The following is a 21721-nucleotide window of genomic DNA, read 5'->3' on the forward strand; positions in this document are numbered from 1 at the left end:
AAGGGTCACTATGACTACCAAAGATATGCAGTTCAGTGTGCATCTTAGGAACCCCAAGGGCACTTAGGTTTTTTGTATATACACCTTGGGTGATAGTTAGGGTTCAGTTGGTGGACTCTGCCTTTGGGCATCAGTTTTGCATCATCCTCTTTTGAATATAATAAAGTGTCTTTTTTCATATTGTCTTTGTATGTGCAATCTCAAGTTTATTTTCATTGTATTTGCAATCTATAATTTACTTACATGCAATCTCAATTTACTTTACATGAAAAATGAAATAATATTCAGCAAATCTCATTGGAACATGCAAAAGGAAATAATACTCAATTTTACTTACATGAAAAAGGAAACAATATTAAGTAACAAACAAGAAAATAATTTGAAAATTGTATTCTTTATTGACTTAGAGTGGTATTACAAAGAGCATCCACTTTAGGGCACAAGTTACTCTAGCCTACGCTTCTTGCTTGGTTTATATCATTTTTTTGCTTGCTGAAGAAGAGAGGGTTACACAATTTCATTTTCTATGGCTTGGGGATCTGAAACAACTAGCCCTGCAATAGCTATGATGCTAGGGAGAGGTTCAGATCTTGTGTCCAAGAACAAAAATAAAGCTACAGTACGCCTAATCATAACAACACGATTTGTAGTAGGATGGATGGCCCTCATCTTCACCATTCGACACCTCCTGATCTCAACATGGGGGACATGCAACACCTTAGTTACACATGCTGCAAGCTCCCACTCTTTGTAAAAGTAGATGGATACAAATCTGTAAAACAAATACAAGTCATAAGTAGTTGTGTAAAAGTCCCCAAATAAATGCAAGTACTCTAAAATGCAAATGAAGTACTAGTATAGTTTGGAAACTTACAATTGGGCCTACGATATGGAAGGCTTGCATTTGAATGCACGTATATGTTCGCATGGGTAAAGACATGCTTAATATATACTTGCATCACTGTGTTACTGCCAGGAGAAATTTCAAAATCTAAAATCCTTCCCTTTGGAGATATCCGTTGCATCCTTCCGACCCACATTGTAGCATCCACGATTAGTGGGTTACATTGTGATCTAATAATATTTTCTGTAGAGCTGAGGAATCCATTCCCCATGCTCATCCTTAACATCCTTCAATACTGTTAACAGACTATAAACTACTTCGATATCTATCATTTTCAAACCCCTGTACCATATGATTAAAATTAGTTCTTTCTACCTCTTTCTACTTCGATAGACCCTCAAAATTTATGTTTTCTCTTCTCTCTTTCTCTGTCCCTCTCTTTCTCTTTCTCTTTCTCTTTCTTTGCAACTCTCTCTCTCTCTCTCTCTCCTTTAACTAAACCTCTCACACAAAAAATCTCTCCTTTAACTAAACCTCTCACACAAACAAACAAAAAATTATCTCAAAAAGCATAGAATACTTCTCTCTCTCTCAGTCTATTTTTCAAGATACTCCTCACACAAACAAAAAAAAAATTATTTTGAAATACTTAGTTTAAGATATGCTCTCTTCCTGCTTTGTTTCTCCCTAGCCCCTCACACAAACAAAAAAAACATTATCACGATCATCTCTCTCTCTCCCTCCCTCCCAAAATTCTTTGATTTGAATCTATTTTTCTTCCTTCCTTCTCAAATACTTCTAAAACCTAGCAGTTTGAAATACAATCTCTATCTCTCTCCCTCAATCATCCCCTAAAATAGAAAAAAACATAGCAGTTCAAAATATAATCTCTCTCTCTCTCTCTCTCTCTCTCTCTCCTATACCAGTGAAGAAAAAAATGTCAAAAATAGTATTGTAGTTTAGAATATCATCTACCTCAATCTCTCCCTCCTCCTTGCCTTTTGTAACAAACATATAGACAAAGTGTGATACACAAACATATCTACTTAATACAGACAAAACTTTCAAGGAAAAATCACTTCATTACCTAGAAAGTATGTGTTCCTTCTTCTGGAGTTGACACTCTATACTAAAAAAAGGTAGAGAAAGAGCCAAAAATGATAGAACACCCATTTTTCTCACTCCTTCCAAGCAGATTTAGGTCGCAAGTTTGGTTCTAAGAGAGAGTGAAATAAGTAGAGAATTAATGGAAGAGAAGAGTGATGAACAGAGCTTGGGCACAAGTTTCTCTGAGAGATTTTTAAACATAGAAGAAAAACGTGAGCAAAGAAAGAGGAGAGAGAATGACTAATAAAGAGTGGAATGAAGATGGTTTGAAACCAGTTGCTAGAAAGTGGCAAAAATGAATGTCTAAAACATTTTGGAAGAGAGAGATTAGTGAGACAGTTGGCTAGGAAGTCAAAGTTTGGGCCAAATGGTTGAACCAAATGGAAAATGTGAGCATAGTTCTAGCTAGGGGATAGTTTGCCATGGTAGGAAACCAAGGAGGCCTGACATGGTCAAGGCAGGCCTACCAATGACAATTTTTAATTATGAAGCACCAATGAAGTTTTTTGGGGTATTTTGAAAAAAAATTGAACTTTCCCCTAGATTTAGGGTGCCTCTGTTATAGAGAAGTCCACATGGCATAATCTCCTTCATGGATACCATATTCCCTTATCCAAGACTCTAATACTCCAAAGGGCCCCTTTTTGAGTCCAAATTTTTTGTAATGCTTTCTTTCTTATGTGAGATTGATCTTGACAAATTGGTAAATAGCTTATATGCCAGTAGTTTGCAGATGATACTAATTTTACACCAAGAAACATTGTTCAAAATATCCAAGGCATAATGAATTGTTTGGACACCTTTTGTAAAGCTTCTGGTTCTAAATCAATCACTGTGAGATTGGATATGCACGCTAAAGGGGGGAGAGCAAGATCTTTTGAACGGTTTGGGTTACCACATGATACTTAGAGGGACAATGTTCAGACTCTTGGGTAGTCCCATTAGTTTTGATATCACTATGAAACAATGGTGAGACTGGTTCATGGACATATTTCAAATGAATCTTGACAAATGGAGGGGATTTTAAGCCAATCTTGCAAGTCGAAGGCTAGTCCTAAACCATTGTATCTATCCCATTGCTATTTGTTATCTCTCTTGCTTGGCCCTCTATAAATCAAGCCTTGACAGGTTATCAGGCACTATGTAGATCTTTCCTACGGGGATGGAATGCTAGAATCTCAAAGGTAAAATTAAACCTATTACATCAAGACTAAAGAGGAAGCACGACTGGGTGCAATAGACATTGAATAATCAATAGTGAATAATCAACAGCTAGGGAGCTTACTTCTCCATGGGGTCATTAAAGAAATTCTTAATCTTTCATGGTGAGTGGGATCAACTCTTAGAAATATGAGTCTTCTAAGACCTCGTAGGGCACTTAGGTGGAAAAAATACCCTACCCTCTCTACTCTTTGCAATCTTGAACCTTGTAAAGCAAAGGGGAGCCCACCATGGCAATCTATGTGGGTAGCTTTTAAGGAGATAAAAACCTAAATCTTGCATTCTAGCAAAGGGGCTTTCATGTCCATTGACTCAATGTAGGTCTCTGTGATTTTTAGAACTCCTATCTTAGTGATGATGACTTTGTGAATGCCAGCATACTTTTTGAGAAAGGTCTCCAATGTTGGGGGCAACTATGGAACAAGGAACTTTTCATATGGAAAACTTGGTAGGAGATCAGAAGAGAGTTTGCACTCAAAACCTTGTCTTGAGCAGGCTGGAACTATGGCAAAAGGATACCTAGTGGAAGGGAGGTAGCCACCTTGTCCATGTGGGCAATACTCTTTTTCCCCCCATTCCTACTTCTACTACTAACATAGATGACCTTTTCAGGATTCTTAACTCCAGGTGGAAGCTCTATAACAGTAGGGACAAATGGAAGTATACATTCTCCAAGGTGTGGAACAAGAAGATCCATGAAAAAATGTATGCTCTTCTATGGCTGATCTTACCTAAAGCTACTTGGACTGATGTTAAAGGCATGATTATTGGGAAAGGAGATGGCAAATGCAAACGTTGCTTAGGGTCAAATGAGGATATTTTTCACCTTTTTATTGCATGTCCTCATGTAAGAAAGGTCTAGAAAATCATTCAACTGAAACATGGGAGTCTATCAATTGGAAAGCCATTTTGCTAGGAGATGCAATTAGGAACAAGCAAGACAACTGGGCTCAGATCAAGGCTCATGCTTGTGCTTCATTTGGCTGTTCAAAAACAATTTTCAATTTCATGATTTTGTCTTGAGTACTAATGCCATTTTTTAATCTTGGTGGGACAGGAAAAAAAGAGACTTGAGTCCATGATAGACAACTTCAACCAGACTCATTTGTAGCTTAAAAAGGACCTGGACGAACAACTGTTTATTTCTCTCCTCTTGGGGTCTAGTGTATATTGCAAATTTTGGATATGTAAGGACTAACATAGATGACCTTTTTAGGATTCTTAACTCCAAGTGGAAGCTCTATAACAGTAGGGACAAATGGAAGGATAGATTCTCCAAGGTGTGGAACAAGAAGATCCATGAAAAAATGTATGCTCTTCTATGGCTGATCTTACCTAAAGCTACTTGGACTAATGTTAAAGGCATGATTATTGGGAAAGGAGATGGCAAATGCAAACGTTGCTCAGGGTCAAATGAGGATATTTTTCACCTTTTTATTGCATGTCCTCATGTAAGAAAGGTCTAGAAAATCATTCAACTGAAACATGGGAGTCTATCAATTGGAAAGCCATTTTGCTAGGAGATGCAATTAGGAACAAGCAAGACAACTGGGCTCAGATCAAGGCTCATGCTTGTGCTTCATTTGGCTGTTCAAAAACAATTTTCAATTTCATGATTTTGTCTTGAGTACTAATGCCATTTTTTAATCTTGGTGGGACAGGAAAAAAAGAGACTTGAGTCCATGATAGACAACTTCAACCAGACTCATTTGTAGCTTAAAAAGGACCTGGACGAACAACTGTTTATTTCTCTCCTCTTGGGGTCTAGTGTATATTGCAAAATTTGGATATGTAAGGACTAATCTTTTGATCCAATGTTAATATAATACAAATACTTCTTTTGCTTAAAAAAAGAAGAAGATAAAATTAGGGTCTAGCTATGGAACGTGTTACCACCTAAAAAATACATAGGAATCCAAAGTGTTCATGGTGATATTGGCTTCTATTAAAGTTCTATTCTATATTGTGCTACCATCATCTAGTTTACCCTAGAGAGTAGGTTCCTAGGTGACCATATAATGGGTGACTAATACTTGCAAGAAAGAAAGTAAAAGTAACGCTTCAACATGTCTTCTCTTAAGGCAGTTCATGCCCAAATTTTCAATAGATACATGACAAATAGACTTCATTAGCAAGCAAGTGCATCCTACATATATGGTAAGAAAAGCATCATGTAAACACAAGAAAGAACATAAAACACATGGATATGTAAGGACTAACGCAACATGAAAGGGACATTTATACTAGCTAACTGAATATGTATCTTTGAAATTAGCTCTATTATTATTCTAGCTTGTGTCTGTACTCTATTTAAAGATTTGAGGCCTTGAAAAGTACGAGAAAACAACTTGGAACGAGTGAAATTGCCCATTTTGTCCTTACGCTAAAAACATTGTTGGTAATTTGGATGGCAACTTAGCCTTGAAACTTTTGGTTGAACTCAAAGTTGGATTTGTATCTACTACTACTACACAAAAATCCAAGTTTTTTTTAGCACATTCGTGACAACAATCCGAACTACTTTTTCCTCCAACAATGTGCTACAATAATTCTATGTTGTTGGTCACTTAAGGGAACTAAAAGTGTATGAGAACACTTTTACATCCTATTACCAAATTGGACACTCACTTGAGGACTAGAGCACAAATTTGTTCCTACTCAGCTTAGTTTATTAGACTGCAAATGCACTAAATGTGTTGTGAATACAACTCAACACTCTACTCTCTTAAGCGCTATGTGCTTACACTCTCTACAGGCCCTACTCAAGTTTCTCAAAATGAGGGTAGAACAACAACCAATGTAGCCTCCCACCCCATCCACTTGCTAATAACGTCATCTTAATTTAAGATGAATGTGGGAGAGTGATCTACTCCACTCCCCCTCTTGGATCCTTTCAAGGCAATCCCTTGTCATTTGCACAAATCAATAACATTTGCAAAGGAACCATGGGATAGGAGGTATCAAGTTAATTGGGACATCTAAAGATGCCATCTAGCCTTTTGTCGATGCTTGAGAGCAAAGGCATTCTTTGTCCTCAATGGATGGCCAATGGGCTTTGAGATGGAACCATGATCAAAGAAAATTTTAAATAAAACTTGAGTATAAGAGGTGTACTAAAAATGAAAAAATGCCTTGAAATGACCAAGCTAATGTGACTATGGCTTATGGTCCTATTCTGATCCATCTAATTTATCATCTCGCTTAGGGTGTCACACGGATAATCATCATCATCATCACGGTGTGCTAGAAAAATGTTATTTCTCCTATGTATTTAGACCTATGAGTATGGAAGTACCACACTATGACCTATGGGTCCATCAAGGGCAATGAGTCTAGAATATCTTGAAGCACATCACCAAATAAGCTCGTCTTCTAGAAGCACATTTGTTACATGTATAAGTGGATCCTATAGTGGGATTTCAACATTTGAAACGATGCCATAAACAAAGCTTGTATATAACATTAGAACAGACCTCATGTTGGCTTTGTCAACACCTCTAGTTTTAGAAACACCAGAGAGAAAATCAAATGGAGCACACTTTGGATTAGAGATTGAAAGCTCATTGAGTGGAATTATATTGCTCGATTTTTGCTCGTATCTATCTTATTTAGGTCATTTTAGAAACTTTTGGTTGCTATACTTATCTAAGCATTATCTAATTTCCTAAACCCCTCTACTAGGAGCACAAATGGGCCTATGCCATTTTAAGCTGTATTAGCTGTTGTGCAAACTTGTACCACATTGATATTTCAATGATTGTACATGCAAAAGTCAAGATGCTTTTCTCCTTATGCTTTAAGGCAACAACATTGATTCTCATCAAGGTACATATTGTTAACTTGCCTATCTTTGTAGAATTATCTTGTTTAGGTACATGTACATTTGTAAATAAATATGCAAGAAGTCTTCTTGGAACGTAAGAAAGTAGAACATACCACTATGTAATTCTCTACTATAAGCACCAACCTTATGGCTTGCCACTTTCAAAATATAAAAGAAGAGTGGAGCGGGAGGGGGCACATGGGGGGGGGGAATGATACAAAGAATTGAATTTCAAGTATTTGCAAATTTGACTCAATTCTTGAACATGCTGCCATACACATGAACAAACCACTTAGTCCTTGCCATGCGATTTACAATACCTTAAGTTTGTCTACTCATGGATATGAGTCCCATCTTACCATACCCTCATTTTAAGGGATTTCAATTACACAAGAGACCCTCCCAAAATGTGCAAGTAGGTGGCTTCATTTGCACATTATGGGCCCTTCTAGAGAAGGCATGGCTAAGTGCATACAATGGTAAATCAATGAGAAGTGCTATACCTCCCCTGCAATAACATAATATGAAATATGCATCTTGGAAACTCCACTAGGCCACATTTTAGATGTCAATTTCTCCTCTATCTTAGATCAACCAAGCGATTTAAATCCTAAACAAGATGAATGCTCATAAAGCATTCAAAAGGCCTGCCTCAAATGCGTAGCTTGGAAAAGAAAGAGAGAGAGGGGGAGAGAGAGAGAGAGAGAGAGAGAGAGAGAGAGAGAGAGAGAGAGAGAGAAATAGTAAGAGAGAGAACTAGGGTGTAGTAGGCCGCCTAAAGGGAAAGTCGAATGAATATCAAAATTGTATGCTTTTTGCTTTTTTGCGTTTAAAAAGCAAAGATATGCTTTTACCCACGAGTTTTTATGCTATTTGAATAAAACCTTCATGATTGACATTTATTAAAATCAATCTAAGGGCTCGTCATTGTAAGGGCTAAAATCAATCTAGGGGTTCATATTCATTACACATGACTCAAGGGGATGGAAGAAAACCGAAGAATATGATTTCTGTAAGTTTTGAAAGTCAAGAATTGGAAATACCTTACTATAAAATAGTAGGTCCGAGCAAATGTCACGTGTGTTTAAGCATTCCCTTCTTGCGAGTACCTTAACATAGAAATAGATAAGAATTTAGAATATGTAAAAGCAAAAGTCAACAAACAAGGTGAATTCAAAACATATATATATAATATACTTTATATAACCACACACAGTGTGGGCGGGGAGGCGGCACGCTTCCTTCCCCAAAGAGTTATAATCCAAGGGAACGGGCCCTTCCCCGTGCGCCAAGATTGGAATTGTCGAGAATATTAGCGCCGAGATTGAGTATCGCGAATATGTAAGAGACTGACACATTACCTAAAACTCAATAGGCATGTTTGTCTTCCAAGTTGAACATCCAAATTCGTGTATGCACCAAGTATGTACGTCTGCTTCACTTTCTGAAAAGATGCAAAAAACATGTTTGGAAATGGAAATAGTATTAAAATATGGTATATTAAACAACAAATCATTAGTCTAGCTTTTATCAAAATTTTATATTTAAATTGCATCATGTAGTGTTGGAATGTAAACGACATTTCCAAGGCAAGGTCATAAACATATGTGTCTCTCAATCAAAATCCCCAATTCTGATATAAACTAATCTCTCTTGAGTCTCCACTATGTTCCTCAATATAGTGTCTTCCTTGATCACTACATCTCTATTGGGCTTCTCTACCTTACCTCCTCAATCTACAACCACTTGTCCCCAACCTTTTTTGCTTTCGTCTCTCTTTCTTCCATAAAATCAATGGCATACTCATCAATGGCCAGTTCTCTTTCAAAGTAAGCAATATCAAAGTTGACCATGCCACCTTCTTCCACCATGTCTTGGTGAGAGTTGACATCTATAGTACCCTATTGCTGCCTGTTTTTGGCTCTTGGGGCCATTCACAATTGTAGGGGCCATTTGCGTGACCTTGCTAGTGGTACATGGCACCTTCTTCTTCTACAGTGCGCCACTCAGCCACTCTTAGGTAGCTGCTTCTTGGCTAGTTGTTACTACGAATGGATCACCCATCTGCTCCCTTTCTTTATGTCACCCATTGACTTTCGCCACCTCCATTCTTTCATCAATTCACGCCTCCCCTCCATTGTCCACTGCCCTTACTTCGTGGCTCGACGTAGCTACCTTCTTGCTTATCTTCTTCTCGCCCTGCACCAATAGCTATGGCCTTCCTCAAACCCTCTACTGCCTTTCTCATCGTTGTCCTCACCTCTTCCATCATTCTTCAATTGTCTCCCGTTGTTGTTGCCCTTGGTTGCAATACCATTCGGCAGAACCTAGCCCCTTGCCTCCCACGGCTCATTGGTTCCCAAGGTGCAAGTCTCAAGCCATATAAGAGCTGCTGTGGAGGTGTGAAATATTTGGATGGAATGACGCATTACAATCCAAGGAACATGCGCATAGTGTGCAATTGCATTAAGCAAAACTCTGGAAGTTTACCCCTCAAGGCTTCTTGTGTGGCCAGCCTCGTCCCTGCTTGACAAGTGAACCTCAGTTATGTCGTTCTGGCGAACACTCCTTGCTAGTGTACATGTTCTTTTGAAGCTTTGTGAGAACGAACGATGTGGCCAGCTGCAACGATAAGCTCTGCAAGGCTCTTCCATAGATAAGTTGTGATAGCACTTGTCGATATTCATATCTCTCTCAATAAATTTCCCTACTCTTAGGGGCATTCATGTCCTCTAGGGAGTTCAATCCCATTTGACAAATTGTGCAACTCGCTTTCCATTTGCATGCCCATAAGAGAGTAAGCCAAAACGACAGCCGCCAGTCTCCCATCCACAAAAATCCAACTTCCAATGAATTGCGCCACATACCTGCGAGGACGAAGGATGCATCTTCCTAGCAAAGCTTTATCTTTTCATTGTTATACAAGCTGTAGTGTGAAAAACAAGCCTGCATCAGGCTTCCAACATCTTCCTCCTTCGTAGACTATTGCAAAGCATCCCTCAGTGTAGAGAACAACGTCTTCATCTCTTCAAGCCTGTATCAACTGTTTTGCCACAGCACAGTTCTGCCTCGAGTTCCCAAGAATGAGCAGAGAATCATTCCAGAGCATGATCTCATGCCGTGCAACTGCCACAACCATAGAACGAATAATTTATACGAGCTTGCAATAGCACCATACTTGGCGACAAGGGAACATGTTAGATTTGCATGGAGCCAACGGTGGTAGACATTGAAGAGGAATACCTGTACTTTCAAGAATGTCATCAGCGACCACCTCTAATCATCACTTTCTTGCTTTCACATTGCTGTCTTCGTGTTTCTTTATCTATAATTTCTCGCTTATCGCTAGTCTTTGGCAATTCTTTTGTCTTCTCTGCTGTTTCTAGCCTTGAGTCGGCAATGGCAATAGCAATTCTGTTGGAATAGGCTCGTCATTTGATATTGCAAAACTTGCGTGGCATGCTATGTACAAATTCGTCTGATAGTCGCTACAATCCATGCATTAGAAGTGCCACTTCATTCTCTCTTATAGGCCTGAAAGCCTCGATCTGTTTGATATTGAAGAGGTCGGTAACACAAAGCTGACGCATCAATCTCCGATAAGGGCCATAAGGAGCGAAACCAATGTCTATGCTATCAAATGCACAATATATGCTCACTACTATTCGTGGTCGAGAGGCGAAGGCAAGGTCATGGGTTTGAAGGATCTCATTGGCCATGTCAACGGTAGAAGCAACTATACAAGGAAGCAAAGGCTCATCAAAGGGCCATGGACTTGCGAGAGTTTGTGGAGGGAGTGGTGTGGAACGGTTTGCGAGCAAGTGGAGGTGCCCAAAGACGGGTAGGGAGGGAGGAGCTGGAGAAAGGGCATTTGGTGCAGCGCAGTTGGTTCTTCTGAACCAAATGATTCCAAAAAAATAAAGCACAAATCATTCGATATCAAGGGCGGATTAAATCTAAAGCGTTTCCTTTCTTATGAGAAAAACATCACAAATTTAAAAGAATGCTTGTGGCTGTTGAGATCATCCAAGATCAAGGGCTTAGAATTAAACACGTGGTTCAAGGAGAGATCAGAAATCCAAAACTTCCCTCTAGGCTGCCTACCGTAAAGAGGGAGGAATAAGTGGAGATAATCAATCATAAAAAATAAAAAACACACAAGTGGACAAATCAACAATTCACAATAAGAACTTTAAAAAATTCTGAATTTTGCTCATCTCAAAACTTAAGCCTTCACTAAGGGGGTTTCACACCTGTCCGCGGATGAAGGAAAGCCCCAAAAATCTTGTCCATCTCGTCAAAACCAAAAGAGAGCAGCCCATCCACTCTTGTATTCACAAGGAGGCAGACGAAATTATTTAAGTAATAAATGCGGTTATACAGCAGCGCAGTTGGTAAGACCATGCTGAAAGATGTTGTGAGTTCAATTCCCATGAACTGTGGTAATTGGCGAGCGATGGTCGGACGCTCACTTGGGCGCTGTGACGAGGCCGCCCATGATATTTTGCTCGCCCATCCGTGGGTCACCATCCACATTGGATTTTTTCACTAGGCGAGCGGATGCATGTAAAAGCATTAAGGCCCACGTGGGCGTGCGTTTTCATTGGAGGGGGCACTGTCCTCCAATTTGCAGGTGGACGTGTGTGAAACTTCCCTAAGGCTAGGCCAAAAAGAAAAACACCATTGAAACCATGAGAGCATGTATTCTATCTATTGAGGACGACGATTGGAGCATTTTCCATTCTTGGATTCTTGATATCGAATACTATGCATTGGATGCACTTTTATGAGCGCGGATTGCTTCATTTCTGTAAGTGCACAATATTCACACTCAACTCCTTCCATCCACATTCATGCATCCTTTCAATCCCCGTGCATCGCTCTCGACATTCGTGTCTCTTTGGATTCAGGAAGGCAAGCATCGCAGAGGTAGCCCCTTGAATTGCATCTCCGGGCGTAGAGCGTTTTTATTGGCGAAGCTATTGGAAATTTTCCTCACCTGATTTTTCTCCCCCCCGGATTCATAACGTCAAGCATCATAGAACTAGCCCCCGCGAATTGTATCTCGGCGTAGGTTCCTGAGAGCACTTTTGTTGATGAAGTTGTTGGCATTTCTCCCTCATTTCTCCTCACCGCGGAACTCTCCGGTAATAGATAGAAGGAATTTTGTGTGGAAGAACAGGCAGAAAGATTTATAGTGCGCCATATAGCTGTGAAAAAGTAAAGAATAGACCGGACAATTAATAGCTATCTACATTGGGAGTGTGAGCTTTTTGGCTTCTATTGATTTATCCATCAATCCTAGCTTGAGCTTTGAAAGTACACGCTTGAGCTCTGTTATCGAAGTACGCTAATGCAGGTGGGAGCCTCCCTCCCTTATCTGCTCGATTTTTCTACGGTTATACAGTAGGTTGCGTCAGATGGAATTCACCAGGTTCTTCATGCTGCATTTCGGGGGTGTGAGACTAGTTATGGAGACCAGTAATGCGAAGTGATAGAGTTTTGGAGATGAGATTAAGCGTTGCGTCCTGGATGCCCACGCACAGAACCTGCTGGGACGTGTATAAGTTCTGGCTGTCACTCACATCTCTATATGTGCCTTTTATTCTAAGATGCACAACTGTGCTCTCGGGTTCGCCCCTTCCTTATTCTGAGATGTAGATACAGAAGAGAGCTGGCCCTGAAGACAAAATACTTGTGCTTACCGTCACGCTGCTTTTTACTGTCCTAATCTACGCATCAGGCTTTCATAAATAAGCCGTGTGGGCTTCGCACAGGCCTGCAATTGGGAACTCATGGCTCTCTGTGTGTTGCCTGCGTGTTCTACTTACCTACTTGCTTGTTAATTTTGACGCCCGTTGCAGAAGGCGATGAGGAGCATCAAAAGGTTCTGTAGCGTCCTGCGGGATCTGCCTTGAATTGGGCTTGATCGTATGGGCTTGTGGCCGTCTCCTTCTGTTGGCCTTGCTGCTGCTGCATTCAATTCACCGTGGGCCGTTCCCCCTCTCCTCTACCAAGATTCGGTGCCACCAAGCTTCAACGGTTCGGGGGGCCTCTGCTGCATTCAAATCACCGTGCGCCCTTTTTCACAGCAGCTGTAACTTCCTCAAAAACTTCAACCTCTGGGCAGGCCTGTTGAATGTATTCATCTTGTTTCATTGAGCAGGGGGTTTCTTTTTCCGTTGAGCAGGGGAGAGTGGTTCTTGGAGTCACGTCCTGGTTTTGCTTTCCTCCCTCTCCAGTCTGGTTGTTGCCGTCACGTCCTGGTTTTGCTCTGTTTTCTTAGATTTTCGATGGGCAAGTTTTCTAGATATTTTGAGGTGCGTAACAATGGAATCCACTTAGTTTTTGCTGTTGATCGAGTATCGGGCAGCTGCTGCTGCTCATTTTCCGTCTATGTTAAATATAGGGCGCCAAAGTTGTCACTGTATTGAAGACGGTGGCAAGGTGTGGAATAACAAATGGTTCTTCTTTAGCTGCTTTGATATGGCTTCAGGCCAGGTTATGCATTTGGCACTTATTCCCATGTTATCAAGCGGTCCTTGCATTACAATCAGAAAGAAATCAACACTTTGGGAGTGGCAAAGGACATTGGCGACAGCGTAGGACTTATTGCAGGGACACTCTCCGAAGTGGAAACTTCCCAAACTCTCAATTTATAAAACCATTAATCTTATAGCACATCAACGGATGGGCTGTCGCTCTGATTTAGACGGAAAGAGTGCGGGTCTCACTTTGAGACACAGAGAGAGAGAGAGAGAGAGAGAGAGCGAGAGAGCTAGTTTTGGCCTTTGAGCCTCAAATACATAATTCTGGCAGATTTTTTGCATTGTTCGAGCAGATGTGCGCCTTGATCTGCATTGGGGCGAATGGAGAAACTGACTTCAACACTACAGCTCTTCTCTCATCCGTTCAAAGTTTTCCTCGCCATAGAGGCCCAGTCGTCGGTATCCTGAAAGCCTTCGCAGGGCTATCTGGTGCCATGTTCACTCAAATGTACGCTGCATTCGTTGCACTAGACCAAGCGTCGTTCATCTTTATCATGGCTGTTGGACCTGCTCTGATTGCCTCGTCTGTCCTGTTTATGACAAGGCCTACACAGTTAACGCATGTAAAGGACGGGTTAGAATCTAGGAACTTCAACTTTCTTCATAGCGTTTGTGTAGTGCTGGCTGCCTATGTGATGGAAGTAATGTTGCTCCAAGACTTGGTCCCGATTAGTTTTGGCAGCAGGGTTGCTTGTCTTCCTGTTGCTTCCGCTCGTCACAACCTTTACCTCAGCAGTAGTCATCCAATCAAGTAAAGAAAAGCGAGCTCATCCTAATTCTTTGGGTGCCAGGCCTAACTGGAAGAAGGGCGTCGGAATAGAAGAAGAAGAAAGCTTGAAAGTTGCACTTGTGCAAGAACATCTTGGGGAGGAATAAGGAAATGAGATGGGAGAGATTGCAAGTGAAGAAAGGCAGGAGGAGGAGGAAATGGTAAGATCGAATTCAGGATGGAGTGAGAGCAAACATGAGAGAAGGTAAGAAAGATGATGAAGTAAGAGAAAGAGGGAAGGAAAGGCTGGAAAGGTGGCGTTGTGGGATTGAAGGAGCTATAGCAGAGGCCCTCAATGTGAAATCCTCTCCCCTATGCGGCCTCTGCCTCTTCTTCACAAGCGTTGGTAAAGGAGGATCGGGGCTGACAGTGATCAATAAATTGGGAGAGATGAGCCAGGCTCAGGGATACACTAGTGCCCACATCTTCGTCTCTCTCATCAGCGTATGCAATTTTATTTGGGGCTTGCAGGCGGTTACAGCTCCAAAATTGTTGCCAGGTTAGTTGTAAAACTCCATTCCAAGGCCTGTTGCTTGAGCCACAGGCAGCATGATTTTCCCACCTTGTAGTTTTCAATCGTTCGAAACAAATCCTTCATAACACGTGAATGTTTAGCTACACCTCCAGATGAACCACCTTGTAGGACTAACTAGCTCCTCGTTGTAGCTACTAGCTATGAATGTTTAGATAGAACTCTACGCGAACCACCTTGTATACTTTCTAGCTGCTCGTAGCTGACTCTGAGGTGCACCTACTCTGCGAGTTTGAAGATCCTACTCAGATATTAGGTCGTTGTAGATTTCAATATAACGTACAGAATGCCACATTAGCATGTACAGCCTATTCTGGAGCAGTTCCGGAGGCTGGAAGAGACCTGAACAGAGGCGGATCTGTAGCAAAAGGAAAGGGCAAGAATTGCCGGTGTTTTGAGCGCCAGAAGAGGCCTAGATCAAGTTGGATTTGGGCAGGCCTGCCTAGGGCCAGTGGCAGCCTGCCACGTGGCCAGCCGGCCAGCCAAACGTCTAGGAATGTGCCCCACAAGGGGGTCTTATAGGCAGCAGCAAAGTCGGGTTGGGGGGAGCCTGTTTGGGTCGGCCAATACCCCCTACCAGTCGGCTATTTTGAGAGGGCCTTGAGTGGTCCCCATTTGGCATCAATTGGAGCAGCAGGTCAGAGCAGAAAGGAGCACCAGCAGGGCTTCCCTTGGGCCTACATCGAGGAGGTGAAGGAGGCATACAGGGCTGCAGATTTAGCTCAAGAGAAGCTGTCCACCTAGGCTGACTACCCGGGCAGCAAAGTTGAGGGATCACTGTATAGAGAGTCTACATAAGCTCTGAGGAGCACGCGGGCTTAGATCTAGGAGTGCCAAGCAGATAGTAGGAGAGCTTTGGTAAAATCAGAGGACCATGGTTTGGTGGAACTCTGTATCTCTTTTGGATTGTGTCCGGTTTTGGATGGAAATATATCATTGTGGGTTCTCTATATGTCTTGGATGCACTGTCTATTTACTGGTTTGCACACACACATATATGGTTGTGAAGAACAGACAAGTAAAGAAGTTTTATTCCGTAGTGAAACACTTCGCTTGTAATTCCTGGGGATGCTCTATCAGTCTTACGCCTGCGGGATGCCCTTTTTATTTCTAAATGTTGTGAGAGCATATGTTTATACTATGGTCTATGCCCATTGTTGGGTGCTAATGACGTTAGTGGGGATGTCATAGTAGCTAGTTCCTGCTATGCATGATGGAGTTTATGGTTTCAACCTTGTGAGTGACTCATGCGATTGAACTGCACTATGTTGTGTTTTTAAAGGATGAGCATGGGCGTGTTTTCAGATTCATCTAGATTTATATGGAGGCTGAGGTATTTTGGGATAAAGTTCAAGCTTTTTGGCTGTCTGCTTTGATACCAAATGTGAACAAAATGGGAGCATAGTTACAATCAAACGTTTGGAGTTTCCAAATGTTTGAAAATCTGAAGAAACATGGCTTATTTTTTATGTCATAATCTCATTTAAAATATGCTATGTTGCATATTTTGACATACTATCATTAAAAATAATAGTGCATAGCTTACAAGCTACAAATGGCCTAGTTACAAGCTACACTGGATGTTTTTGAACTAACTGAGGCTTTGAGCTTCTACTTGTGTTAAGACTTTTGGTACAGGTTATAATGGATAAAGCAAAAGTTCGGTGCAAACGGGGACGTTCATTTTGTTTCAAGAGGGGGGGGGTCTGTCACGGGGACGTGAATTTCTAAGCTTTGGAAATTTACGTTGACTGCCCTAGCCTCCAACTGATTAAAACAGTCGAAAGGACACTTCAGTGCAATAATAACCATAGAAGAAGAGGGAGACGCAAGTCACAGGCTGGGAAAGTGGCTATTCTATCACTAGGATAGTCACAGGCTGTGGGTGGCTGCCAGAAGCTCAAAAACAAAATTCATTTTAGTGCCAGGAGCCTCCAGATCAGTTCGTTTTTGCTGCATGCTTGCTGTTCATGCCTTCCCAGAGGCCCAAATCTGATTCACACTTCTTCTAGGAGCCTTCTAGGCCAGGCGCCTATCAAAATTGCTCTTTTCTAGGCAGTTTGGAGCTTCTAGTTGGTGGAGCCGACTAGTCAACCTTGTCGGTGGAACTGACTAGTCAACCTAGTCGATGGAACCAACTAGTCGTCCATGGAATATTCAGGCCCCAGCAAGAATAAGGGGCTCCCACACAATCACCTTTCTACCATCAACAGTCTCATTGATAGACCTCATCTGACATGCAAGTCAGGATCCATCCAGTGTCCTAGGCTCACACATGGCTTCTCCTCATATGGGGGCCTTACAACTTGAGCACCTTGGACCACTGGTGGTTACCAGGAGGGTGGGGCATTGAGCATATCTCACCTACTTGCTTGCTGCTGTTCCAGGGTTCCTAGAGCCTTCAGATCAATTGATTGCTTCCCATAAGCTTTCCTATTGCCTCAGAATCTTCAGATCCTATTGCCTTGTTTGCAGCTAGCCTTTCCTTGTGCCAGGAACAGTTAGAGTTGGTTGTTTTGCTGGTCTCTGTGTAGGACAGAAGCGCCTGTGAATGGATTATTCAGTTTGCTAATTTCAGGATTATTCGATTGTGCTTTTCTTGTATTTGGATGCCTTCTGAATAAATGATAAAGAAATACCGAAAGGGGCCAATCTGGTGTCTGGTGCAGGATGAGGGCAATCTAGCTCTTGGGTGTTGTGTTCCAAGTCGTTTTGGTTTGTTGTGGAAAGTTTTTAATGGCTGGAAATTAAGTATTTTGCTGGTTATTATCATTCACCGCCCTTTGGAGTTTCAGAAGGCCGGTTTCACACTTTATGGGTTGAAACAACCCCCTTGAAAGAATCCAATCCTAAGTGCATGGCCCTCATCCAATGCTATTGTCTTGAGCATCCTCAAAACTGCTTGGTTCTTTTGTATCACACTGTGAGCTCATCCAGGCTGAATCAACAAAGTTTGCTCCACCTATCCCTCTTGAACCAGCCCTTGTCCTACTGGAGAGAGAGACTGAAGGTCTGTTGTCTTGTAGAGTCTGTAACAACCGGTTCTAGCGTTCTGTGAAGCAGCCCTCTTGTCTCTGACAACCTCTTGCACATCGTCATGTGTGATAGGCTGTCAATAGGCTGGTCGTTGACCCGATCCAAAGGCTGCTATGCATCAGCATGTGCAGGCTGAATATTCTGATATGAATTTTCATCTACATGTGTGATAGGTTGTCAATAGGCTAGTCTTTGACCTGATCCAAAGGCTGCTATGCATCAGCATGTGCAGGCTGAATATTTGATATTCTACTAGCTGCTCTAAAGTGCCTTCAACTGCTAGTAGAAGCAAACCTTCCAACACATCCTGCGTGTGTGTATGCAGCTGTCTATAAAACTCACTCATGGAATGATCTAATTTTTTTGCAAAAATCACATCTTTACTAACCAAAGTCCTTCTTGTTTGAGGATTGTAGAGATTGTAAGTCGTGCTCTCACCACTTTAGCCAACAAAAATTCCTTATCATGTAGCTTGCTTCTCGACTGACTAGGCATATGTGCATAGGTTACACAGCCAAACACCTTGAGGTAGTCCCATCTTGGGTTTTGTGTTATACCAAGCCACGAAGGGAGTCATAGTTTTCAAGGCCTTGGTGGGGCACCTATTCAAACATGTGTTGCCCAAATTATTGCCTCAACCAAAATCTGTGTGGCAACCTCTCCTCTTTGATCATGTATCGGGCCATCTCCATTAGAGACCGATTCTTCCTCTTACCAACACCATTTTACTGAGGTGTATGTGTAGTAGTAGTAACTCGGAAGAATCAGTCGACATTTCCCTTAAAGGATCTATGTTTGTAATTATTTGTTTGTGCTTCATGTAAATGATCGGGAGGGAATTAATGTCAAGGTCCTAGGTGAGGGTTGATAGCACCAGACTAGGTGGATCTAAGGCTAAGGGCCTAATGCGAGGAATGTGCCTAGGGGCAAAGGATTTTAATGCATCCCAAGAGAGGGGTGAAATGTTGCATTAGGAAGGCCCTGTGATGATGACATGTGGCATTTAGATCCATCTAGGGAGATGGGGCTTGTTGAAGCTAGAGAGAGAAGAGAATGTGTGATTTTTACGTATGTTTCTGATTTGGAATTCTCTGTTAGCTCGTAAGCTTCAGCAAGGTTGGCTGGGAGGAAAAGAATGGTGCTGCTCCCGTGATCTGCAGTAGGAATAGTAGTTTGTGCTTTACATTTGGTATCAGAGCCCAAGGTTAGGAGATAGAGAGGGGATGGATTTCGATCTGATAGACGACGTGTCTGTTCGGCGATCATCCTCCACTGCCTCTAGGGGATTGCGGGGTGTTACGCGAAGCCTGTGGGATGCGTGAAGTACTAGGAATGTGGTCTACGACGGGATCAACGTTGACCTACGACGGGTGACGGGATTGACGCTGCCCGTGACGACAAACAACATGATGGCAGCATAATTGGAAGCGGTCGTGTACAAGGGTGACGAATCGCTATTGGTGGTCCTTCCGCACCGCTATCAGGGAGACCCTTCGATGCAGATAGCCCGTGACTGACGAAATTCAAGGGAGAGAACATTTCGCCAGTTACGGTCTGAACAAAGCGATTCTGAAGGACGGACGAATCGTGTGCAGCTTCATGTAGCTGAGGCGTGTATCCAGTCGGGATTACCTGCGATCCTTTTGGAAGGAATAGAGCCTATTATTCGTTGAATTTCGTGGATGGGCGACCCGTAGCCAGAGAACGTAGCCAAGGATAAGAGGCCACGCAAACAGAGATACGTATCGAGGGATTCCAACGTGCAGCATGGCGTGACGCAGGGTGGAGCGCCATTCGACGAGCAGCTGGCCACGTATTCAGAGCTTGGACAGCGAGGGTGAAGCAGAAGATAATCCAAGGCTGTGACGAAATCGTTGATGACCAGGGAGCTCTCTTTGACCTCCATCAATTTCGTGTTTTTTTTTCCTTGATTTAGTCGGTTAGTGCTCTGCTTTCATAAACAAGATCTCGTAAGGGATTAGTCTGCATGAAGCTTTGATGTTGTAGCAGGGACAGATTATGCTCGAAATTATGCCTATGTGCTACAGTCTGAGTTAGTTTGCAGGAGCTTCCCTAGGATAGGGAAAAGCGCTATTTGAGATATATGCCTGTGTCAAATGCCTAGTCAGTGTGCATGTGGGATTGTAAGAATTTCCTAGTATAGGGAATTGTGTCAGAGTGTCAGTACACTAAATTGCGTCAGTTTGTAAATACAGTTTTCTAGCGGTGTTAAAAAAAAAAAAAAAACAAACCAAAACAAAACACCCATTGAACTGAATGGAAGTGGAAGAAGGGGCTTCCCGGAGGGACCCTAGTGAGTCAGGAGTCCGGCTGACCCAGCAAGTGTCGCGCCCAGTAGCTCACACTTTATCTGGCAGGATTGCATTGCTGGAGGATGCCTTGCAACAGTTGTTAGCGCAGCAATTACAGGCCAATGCAGGGCAGTCTGAACTTAGGAGAGCGATACACAGTATGTTTGCCAGACCTTCTCGAGAGGAGAAGGGAAAGGCTCCAATGGAACCGGAGTCTAGTGTCCATACGGTCGAGCCTAGGAAGGCTAAAGTGCCAAATATTGCCAATTACAGGCCAGAAAAGTATTCTGGTCGGATGAACGACCGTAGTTCCGATGTCATTGAGACCTGGTTACACAAATGGGACGAGGTGTTCGCCATTTGTGAAATGAGAAATGACATCAAGAAGATCCGTGAGGCCACCTACATGTTTAGTGCGGCAGCGGATCGGTGGTGGATTAAGCAACAAAAAGATGGTATAGCATCCACTACCTGGGAGGGGTTTAAAAGAGAGTTCAGGAAAGACTTCTTACCTCCTGACGAAGCATCCCGAGCTTGGGATCAATATAGAAACCTTCGTCAGAGAAATTTATCGGTGGCAGAGTACACTGATAAGTTTCGAGAGAGTGTAATGAAGGTTGATGAACCCCTGCCTCAATCAATCCAAGTGAAAAATTTCATATTTGGATTGAATGATCGAATAAAAATGGAAGTTCGGGCTAAGTACGCGAACACGTTAGATGATGCAATAGCCATAGCCATGAACTATGAAGATGCCAAGGGCAGCAGGCCAAGTGGGTTTGCACAGGTCGGCACCCAGTATGGGTATCCGAAGAAATCTGGGTTTAAGAAGAAATGGATTAGTAAAGAGAGTGGTTCTCAACCGAGTGGTCAAGCCAAGCAGGCGAAACCGGCTGAAACTCCTAAACCAAGTACCACCATTGGAGTGAAGAGGAAAGTAACCCCAATGGCAGCCCGGGCTTGGTCTAAGTCTCCCTTAAACCCAGAACAAAGGAAAAAAGCGAGGAGAGAAGGCTTATGTTTTGGTTGCCTTCAGCCTCATCAGTGGAAGGATTGTCCACGTAACAAAGATCGTCGGAGGGCTAAGATGGTGATCTCAGAATGCGACGTGGAGATGGAAGGAAGTCCCAGAGCGGAAGAGATGCAGATTCAGCTAGCGGGATCTTCTCAGAGGTTAGTACCTTGTTTGTTATGTGTGTCTGTTGCTAAGCTAGTGACGAGTGCACCGGCAGGTAAAAAGCTTCAACAGGGGGGTACCACTTACACTCTGTGGGAAAGCCACATCCAGGGTCTGATATCTAACCCAAAAATATTCTCGACCTAGGATGGTCCTTACAATATCTGTTGAGGTGAGCAGGGCCATCAACATCCCTTGGTGGAGTTAGTGGCTTGGCAAAAGAAAGGGGAGGGTCAGGTGCACCTGTTGTGATGAGGATCCTATGGGTGATTGTGACTTCTCCGAGATGGGCACCTACTTGTTCGGGCTTAGCTCATCACGGGCTATCGAAATATCAGATGCATGTGTCACC

General features: G+C 42.5%; 1 protein-coding gene across 10 annotated transcripts in view; it reads left to right on the top strand.

Moving 5' to 3' along the window:
* The first annotated feature begins 11681 nt into the window (after window positions 1–11681).
* LOC147886118 (RNA-binding (RRM/RBD/RNP motifs) family protein) overlaps window positions 11682–21721 on the top strand; it is a 69657-nt gene continuing 59617 nt past the window's right edge. For 3 of the 10 annotated variants that reach the window (XM_087395389.1, XM_087395399.1, XM_087395392.1), the window contains exon 1: window positions 11791–11924. The gene's annotated coding sequence lies outside the window, so the exon portion shown is untranslated. The other 7 variants (XM_087395395.1, XM_087395390.1, XM_087395396.1 and 4 more) reach the window with 7 other exon arrangements.

This window comes from Dipteris shenzhenensis, chromosome 24, assembly GCF_047967505.1.
Source record: "Dipteris shenzhenensis isolate YYH24624 ecotype China chromosome 24, Dip_SZ_1.0, whole genome shotgun sequence".
Classification (NCBI taxonomy): Eukaryota; Viridiplantae; Streptophyta; class Polypodiopsida; order Gleicheniales; family Dipteridaceae; genus Dipteris; species Dipteris shenzhenensis.